This window comes from Notothenia coriiceps, unplaced genomic scaffold, assembly GCF_000735185.1.
Source record: "Notothenia coriiceps isolate Sejong01 unplaced genomic scaffold, NC01 NC01_scaffold00012941, whole genome shotgun sequence".
Classification (NCBI taxonomy): Eukaryota; Metazoa; Chordata; class Actinopteri; order Perciformes; family Nototheniidae; genus Notothenia; species Notothenia coriiceps.
This window is the reverse complement of record NW_011345642.1, coordinates 16,401-24,247: the sequence shown is the minus strand read 5'-3', so window position 1 is coordinate 24,247 and position 7,847 is coordinate 16,401. Positions and strand designations below refer to the sequence as shown.

At 39.7% G+C, this 7,847-nt stretch overlaps 1 protein-coding gene across 1 annotated transcript in view; it reads right to left on the bottom strand.

Annotated features, from left to right (window-relative positions):
• kdelr2a (KDEL endoplasmic reticulum protein retention receptor 2a) overlaps nucleotides 1–7,847 on the bottom strand; it is a 263,345-nt gene that overhangs the window by 239,993 nt on the left and 15,505 nt on the right. The gene's annotated exons all lie outside the window — the stretch shown is intronic.

The window sequence follows — 7,847 nt, the reverse complement described above, 5'->3', positions numbered from 1 at the left end:
GGCGTAGTGGTCGTGTCCTGAGTCCCTCTCCCGGGTCTCCCGCCTTCTGCTTCCCATTTTCGGCCTGTATTCTTATGATTTTTGAACCGTGGGAACATTAAAGTCTTAAAAAAGACTTCACCAAGGATTCAGATAATCTCCCTGATCTCTATTTATTTGTGTTTATCTTCACTTCCTTCCCCTTCAAGGTGCTAGACAGTGAGCACTGTATGTTTTTTCATTTTCAATGCCAACTCTTTTTCCTCTCACAGTATTTCCATTTAATGTTTTCTTTCTGTCACTGTGTGTTATTGTCTCTCTGTCTTTGTGCCCCTCCTTCTCGGAGCTATGTGTGAAATGAAAATGGCAGGGTTTCCACTCACAGTCATCCTGAGCCTGTTGACTCAGTGCAGCCCATTATAGGGAGAGGTTGAGTGTGAAGACATAATCTGATCTGCACTCTGAAGTTCTGCGTGTGTCTCTGCAGCTTTAAAGTTGAACTAAAATGGCTTCTCTCTCTTGCAACATTATCTGCAATAAAACTGTCTATGTTTGTAAGACCCACACTATAATAACGTAGATGTACTGAGGAATTGTATGTGACAAGCTCAGCACTACACACATAAATAACAAGGCACATCCATAACTCACAATGTAGGTTACGAACCATAATATCTCAGTATAGCACCCAGCTAACACCATAAGTCCACTTTAGCACATAAGCATTTTAAGCGCTGCCAAAGGAAGAAGATACGAACATTTATGAGTGTACTATTATAAGTTTGCTCAGTGCTGGCAGCACTTTCAAGGGTTTCAAGAGACTCAATATCAAGGAGCTGTTTCTTTGTTTGATTACGTGTCAAACAGAATACCAATATGCATAATATTTAAATATTCAAACACTTGAAGAGGCAGCTCTCTTGGCAGCTTTCATCATGGCCCACGCTGCCACACTAAAATCAACCGTTTGGTCAAGTGAATACAAACTTGTACTTTGATTTATTCCAGCAGAGAAGGAATCTGAAGATTAGATTGACACTATGCAACATGATGCTTGGTCTCCATAGCACAATGACTGAGCCCTGTCTATTTACACGGAGGCTTAGGCTGAAACATATTGAAGGAAACTAGTCTCTGTCTCAAGATGCACATGAAAGCATGGTCACAGAAACACAACAGAACTTCTACTCTTCGTTTTCTTCTCATATTCAGTCTGAAGTGTAATGGAAGCGTCTGTTACAAGAAGCATGAATACATGACTCACAAATCATCAATAGACAGTCAGTCATAAAATATCCAAAACAAGTTAGTCATGCAGCTGAAGCACTGCCAAATAGCAGCCACACATTGCAAAACACAACACATCGGCATAAAAGCGGAGGGTGGCACATCTAAAACGGACTTGCTAAGTCATCATTTCAGCTTGTCTCTTTCAAACATCCTCCCGGGCATTTCAATACTGGACATCAAGCTGTGCTGGGTAAAGATGCTGGCAGAGACTAACAGACAGAGCTGATGAGGCGAAACCAGGAGGGAAGTTAGTTCCAGTGAGGCGAGATGATGCTGCTGCCGAATTCCTCGAAGCGTAACGAGGGTCACATCAATCAGAAGTAGAGGAAAAGATTGGTAATGAGGGCAGAGTGACAATGAGTCAAATGCGGGTCTTGCTTATTAAAGTCAGGCATTGAGCATCAGAGGTAACAATATCTAATTACTCGTTGGATATTATAGCTATAAAAAGTGATGGGGAGAGTGAGGAGGCCGATGTGACTCATTTATTAGGTTAATTGGTTGACAAGCGACCCTTCAGAGATGCCTTCACATCTGCCTCCTTCTAATTGGTGGCTACTAGGGCATAGTGTAATTTACCCGTATGATGCTTCATAAGCTTAAGCATTTTTCAGGCTGTGATCTCCATCCTTGTTTGATTTGATATGATTATGTTGAGAGACTTTGTTTTCAAGCATCCTACTCAAGTGTCTTTGAGTGGCCCACTTCATTACTACAGGAAAAGGGAAATGAAAGGAGAATATGCCTTCAGTAAAACGCCATTTTACCACCAATAGTGAATCACAAACCTTCCCAACTCAACAATAAGTTATGTTTGCTTTAGCATTTCTCTGCAAGGTTCATCCTGTGTATACTAGAGAAGGTTTTTAAAGTCTACTTCCTCATGAAACATTTGCAATTTTTTCAAAATGTTATAATGTCCATTATAAAATCAGAGCACACAGTTATCCAGCCGTCTAACCTTATTTGTTTTTTTGTTTGTCAGTTATACTTTATAAGGATTTGCCGAAGCTGGAACCAATACTTATTTTTTTTGTATTTTTGCTTGAAAACGAGTAAAACGATTAATAGTTTGGCAAAATGGCAGATTATTATCGAAATCTAGATTTAAACAACCCAAATCCAACCAACAGATTTAAAGAGCTGATTTGATTTAGTGATTTAATGCAATAATGCTCCATCAAGGATTTCTATTTTTTGTTTTACCAAAGAGTATTTATGCACTACATGCAAACACCGGATAATTGCAAAATTACCCACCAGACATCACTTTGATTTACCAACAAACAGAGAATCACCAAACGACTATGAATTCAAAAGACCTCAATCATACTAGGTGGTTTTGTGTGTGTGTGTGTGTGTGTGTGTGTGTGTGTGTGTGTGTGTGTGTGTGTGTGTGTGTGTGTGTGTGTGTGTGTGTGTGAGATGAGGTGCTTGGGGGAAACAAAGTGAACAACTGTACAGTTGCTATGGTGATAATGGGTTAGAGAGCATCCAGTGATGATTGAAATTCAACGGAGGAAACGCTAACTGTGGAGAGGAGGCAAACAAGTAGAGAGTAAATCACTCTGTGGCCTAATGAAATTAAGTGTGTGTGCAGATTCTCCATAAAAGGCAAAATAACGACGAAGAAAAAAACAAGTGAAGAAATTAACACTGTGTAGCAATCTCGCCTCACATGATGATGAAATGTTCTCTCTCCTCAGGGCCGAAGCTCAGCTGCCCAGCTGAAAGAAAAACCATGCAAGGATGTTTATAGCCGAGAGGACCCTCAGTTATTCTCTCCTGCTGAAGTACTGTGACCCCACAGCAACAGGGATGTCAGGCTAGTTTACACACATGCTGCCTTCAGCCAAGATAACTGAGTGACGTGCAGTTAAGAGCACACACTGCATACTGCACTCACTGACTGCTTGTACTACTGTGTTTGTAAGCAGCTTACAATGATGTGGTGAAAGGAGAGAGACAGTGTAGAATATGTTGATGTTTCTTGGAGAACTTATGGTGAGAATTAAAGGAAAAAAGAAAGAAAAGTAATATAGAGATAAGGATTGGAGACAAGGCTCTGCAGTCTGTGTGTGTGTGGGTGTCCAGGTGGGTGGCATCACATAGGTGGCATCAAACTGGAGACCCATTCTGTCACGGACGGACAGCTTCACCTGCCAAACCATCTGCTCTGGTTGTGTTTGTGATGCCTCTCTGATAGAAAGAAAACATCTCTGGGTATTTATTTTTGTATGATTAACAACAATAATAAATGAGTATGCAATGAAAATGTATGAAGATTGATGACTACTGGTTTTTAATTTAGAGAAAAGTACTAACCTTACTTATATTTCATATACCTATAAGGGCCTAAAACTGTGTTAATGACATATTAAAAACTCAAAACAAATCTCATCAAGTGCACAAACCCCACACTTTTTGCAGCTTCCACATTGAAAATTGAAAGTTAATAACTTAATAATATGAGTGTACATTTTCTTTTTTTGCAGGTGAAGGTGTGCTGTCGACGATTTTACAGAATTCTCTTAAATAATCAAAGTTGGGAGGGAAAATGCTTTTACTATGTGTATCTTTAAAGTTAATACGCTCATTTTCATGTTCATATTAGTATTTTGTGCCTCTTCTGTGACATATGTATATGCTTTAATGTTCAAAAAGGAGACAAAAGAATGTCTACTTGAAAGTCTTCAAAAGAATATTTAGTAACAGCTCAAGTCCTCTGTTGTCAAAAATGGAAATGGATGCCAAACTATAACACATCTACAATCACTCGCAAGCACACACACTAGTACACACACTGATCTACTCAAACACAGCCCCTGAAAGCCATCCGAGTCCCAGGGCGGAAAGATCAATCATGTCACTTGTAGAAACTAATCTGTCTTCTGACACTGATAAAAACGATAATGAAGCTGTGACTCAGAAGTAAAGAAGAGAAGAGAGAAGACAGAGGGAGGATGAACTGACAAGAGATACATCAACAGCAGGAAACAGAAGCAGAGACGATGAGAGTGAAGGCAAGACTTAGAGAGCCAGAAGAAAAAGCTTACCTAAAGTCAAAGACAGAATTAAAAACACCACATCGATCTGCTCATTATCACCTCTTCTCTCAGCTGACACCTCGCAGGCCAGAGTCAAATTAATGACAACTATGACTGTGTCACGACTGCTGCTGTAAAACCGGCACCTGTAGTGCCCATCGATCAATGATTTAATTAGAGGAAACCAAATCTCTCTCCACCTGGTCCTGCAGCAGCCTGTCAGCGTTTAATAGGCCATCATGTTCAGACTTTCCCAATGTAGTCTCAATACGATATGAACCAGACAGATTTATAGCCAGTAAATCAGGCAGCACATTAGAAAGGGGAGCTGATTGTTAGTGATTTACACATCAACAGGCATTAGGATATCAAACACGCCACTCACACACACACACGCACACACGCACACACGCACACACGCACGCACACACACACACACACACACACACACACAGGATATGTATGAGCTCATTAGTGTGAAATGGCACAGAGGGCAATGTTAGCAATCTCTAAGCGCGCTCACGGGATTAAGGGATCCAGTGATTTGTGGTGATGAGATGTGGAGTCGATTACAGAGATGATGCTCTGTGTACCAGTTAGCAGGAAAAAAAACACGGTATACAACAGTGGCAATCTAGCATTACTGAGAAAGGACAATCTTTTATTTACATTTAAAATAAAACTACCTTAAAATGCTGCAGTACAAGTAAAAGGGCTGCAATTAAATAATGTATTTTTATGAAGTATATTTAGTAAAAGAGACCAAAACTGAAAAATACCCTACTTCACTGTGTATTGATATAAATGCCTGTTCTTTAATGCATAAGTAGAATTTTTATTTACTTTGTTAATTTAGTAGTTTCAAATACTTTATATAGAGCTAGTTTAGTCAAGGTCACAGGAAAAATAGGAAGAACAAGAAGAAGAAAAGTCCTGCCGCATTTTTAACAAATCTTTTCAGATTGCTCTTAAAATAAAATGGCCCCAAAAGAAAACTGAAGTAAAGGGCCAAAAACGTGTTTTTCAGTGCAGTAATTACATAAGTACCCAAAACATTTCCCCCGCTGACACACACACACAGGTGTGTAGACACAGGTGTAGAGTCCTTAATCCTTCCCCGTCGCACTCTGATTATCAGCAGATGAGAGATGCTGTGTTCAGACACATTGTCACTTTCATCACAACCCATCTTTCATCATCAAACACAGCATTTAAATAGACTGATACGAGGCCTGCTTTTATATGCATGTGTGTGTGAGCCCTCTCCGTGACACATGCTGCAGCTAAGCCTTTGTTGCTGTATTCACACACAGAGGACAAGCAGGGCTTTCAACCTGTGAAAGTGTCATCACTTCCTGGTTGCTCTGCCACCTGACCTGAGGTCTGTGTGGCTGCAGCTGTCAGGCTCCATTAGGAGACACCAGGGCTGATAGCTCCATCTCTACTCACTGATAATTGAGCTAAATGGCTGCGAGAGAGGCTGCACTGTGTAGAGGATAGTTGACTTTGTCGAGTGGAGAATCCCACTTAGAGAAATGAGAATTCAGGTTTGTCACTATGCTTACAAAATGCCAGTAAAAATGGCTACATACAGCATGCAGCTAGAGCTAAAACACATACACAAGTGCATAAAGGGGGACTTCTTATACAATGAAAACCGATAAGAAAAACAGAGCAGTCCTGGCATTTTTGACACTTTACTTTTTGAAATCTCATACTGTTATTAAATCTGCATAGTCTTTATATTTCAGAGCTGCTCTTTATATTTCTTTATCAAGGAATAGTTGAACATTTACCGAATTAAATTATACTGAGCTGTGATTCCTTTTGATGTGAGATTTACAGACAGCATTACATTACGCCGTCCTGTAAAGACAAGACAAAATGTCAACTTTCATCAGGTATGAGAAAACATTTTCAGCTTTGAGACAATGCTTTTCTCAAAAAGTTGTATAAGGTTGAAGAGTAGGGGAATTTTCTAAACCCATAAAATCTTTGGCTCGCGACAAAAATAACAAGGTATGGTTGAGTTAAAGATTGTGGTTTTGGTTAAAATAACCACTTTGTTAGGGTTAGAGGAGCTTTGCCGTCTAGATTTAATAATAACCACGTGGTTTGCTCATGTCATAATTCATACTAGAGGACGTCGTATGTTGAATGTAAACACGTTTATTTTTTTAGCAATTGCTGAGAGGACGGATATTCCTGTTTTAATTATTTTACGGAATAGCAGGTGGCGCTGGCCTAACAGCTGGTTTATAGGACCTGGATGGAGTAGGCTTTAGAGCATATGGTGACCCCTCAACCCCAATCTGCTGGAGCTGCTTAGTGGCCATATAAATAGACTGTAGAGAAATTAGAGAATTATGTTCTCAGATAAATGACTGATAAATAGGAGTAAAACAATTCTAAACACTAAGCCAATTAAAGAACTATGCAGCTAAGGTGTTAGTACGTCTTAGCAATCCTGCAAGGCTTCAGTGCCACTTCTACTTTTCTCATATCAGAGACTACAAACATGTCCAATTAGCAACTTTAACAAGATATAAAAACACCACATTATGCAGAAAAAGGGAGTAAGAAAAATGACCTTTAGCAAGCAGGTAGAGCTAAAAGTAATGACGAAAAAGGCAGAGACGCAGAGAATAATTGCTGGCTAGGAATATCAAGAAAGCATTCCTTCTAACTTTTCCTGTTGGCTGCAGTGCATGATCACATATGTTATTTATTGTACATACACAATCTGATTTTCACATGGGAGGGTTTTTACAAGAATGCTCGACAACTATGATAATACTGTCATAAAAGTTTAAGAAAAAAGGGAAAACAACAAAACTTTTCAGGTCATATATCACCTGCCCAACCCAACAGCGCTTTGCAGCAGTCCCCATTTCATCCCCAGTTCCCCCGGTGTGTTTATTAAAGCTTTGACGTGCAACAGCAGCGGACAACTCGCTGTTAACATACCTGCACGTTAATCACTGCGACATCGCCATGGTAACCAAGGAGGACAGGCCCCAGGTGGCCATCTCTCTCTCTCTCACACACACACACACACACACACACACACACACACACACACACACACACACACACACACACACACACACACACACACACACAGAAACTATATACAGTATGTAACATAAGCACAATACAAATATGGCAGACAGGAAAGTTCACTTGCAGAAATACAGCGGTAACACAACACAGTGTTGTTCGTATGTTACGCACCTTTTTTTATATATATATAATAAATAAATAAAAACGTTCTCAATTCAATTCAAAACCTTTATTTATCCAGGTGTAATCCCATTGAGATCATTGATCTCTTTTTCAAGGGAGACCTGCAGCAGTAGGTTCCACATGAAGACATAAAAACATAAATAACAGAACACAAAAGGACATCATACAGCAACAATTACAGGAATTACAATTTACATATCTATCCACATGTACAGGTACCAACAGCATCTGATTGTGTAGCATCCAACCGAGCTTTAAAAACATGTAGGTACCAGATTGGTAATT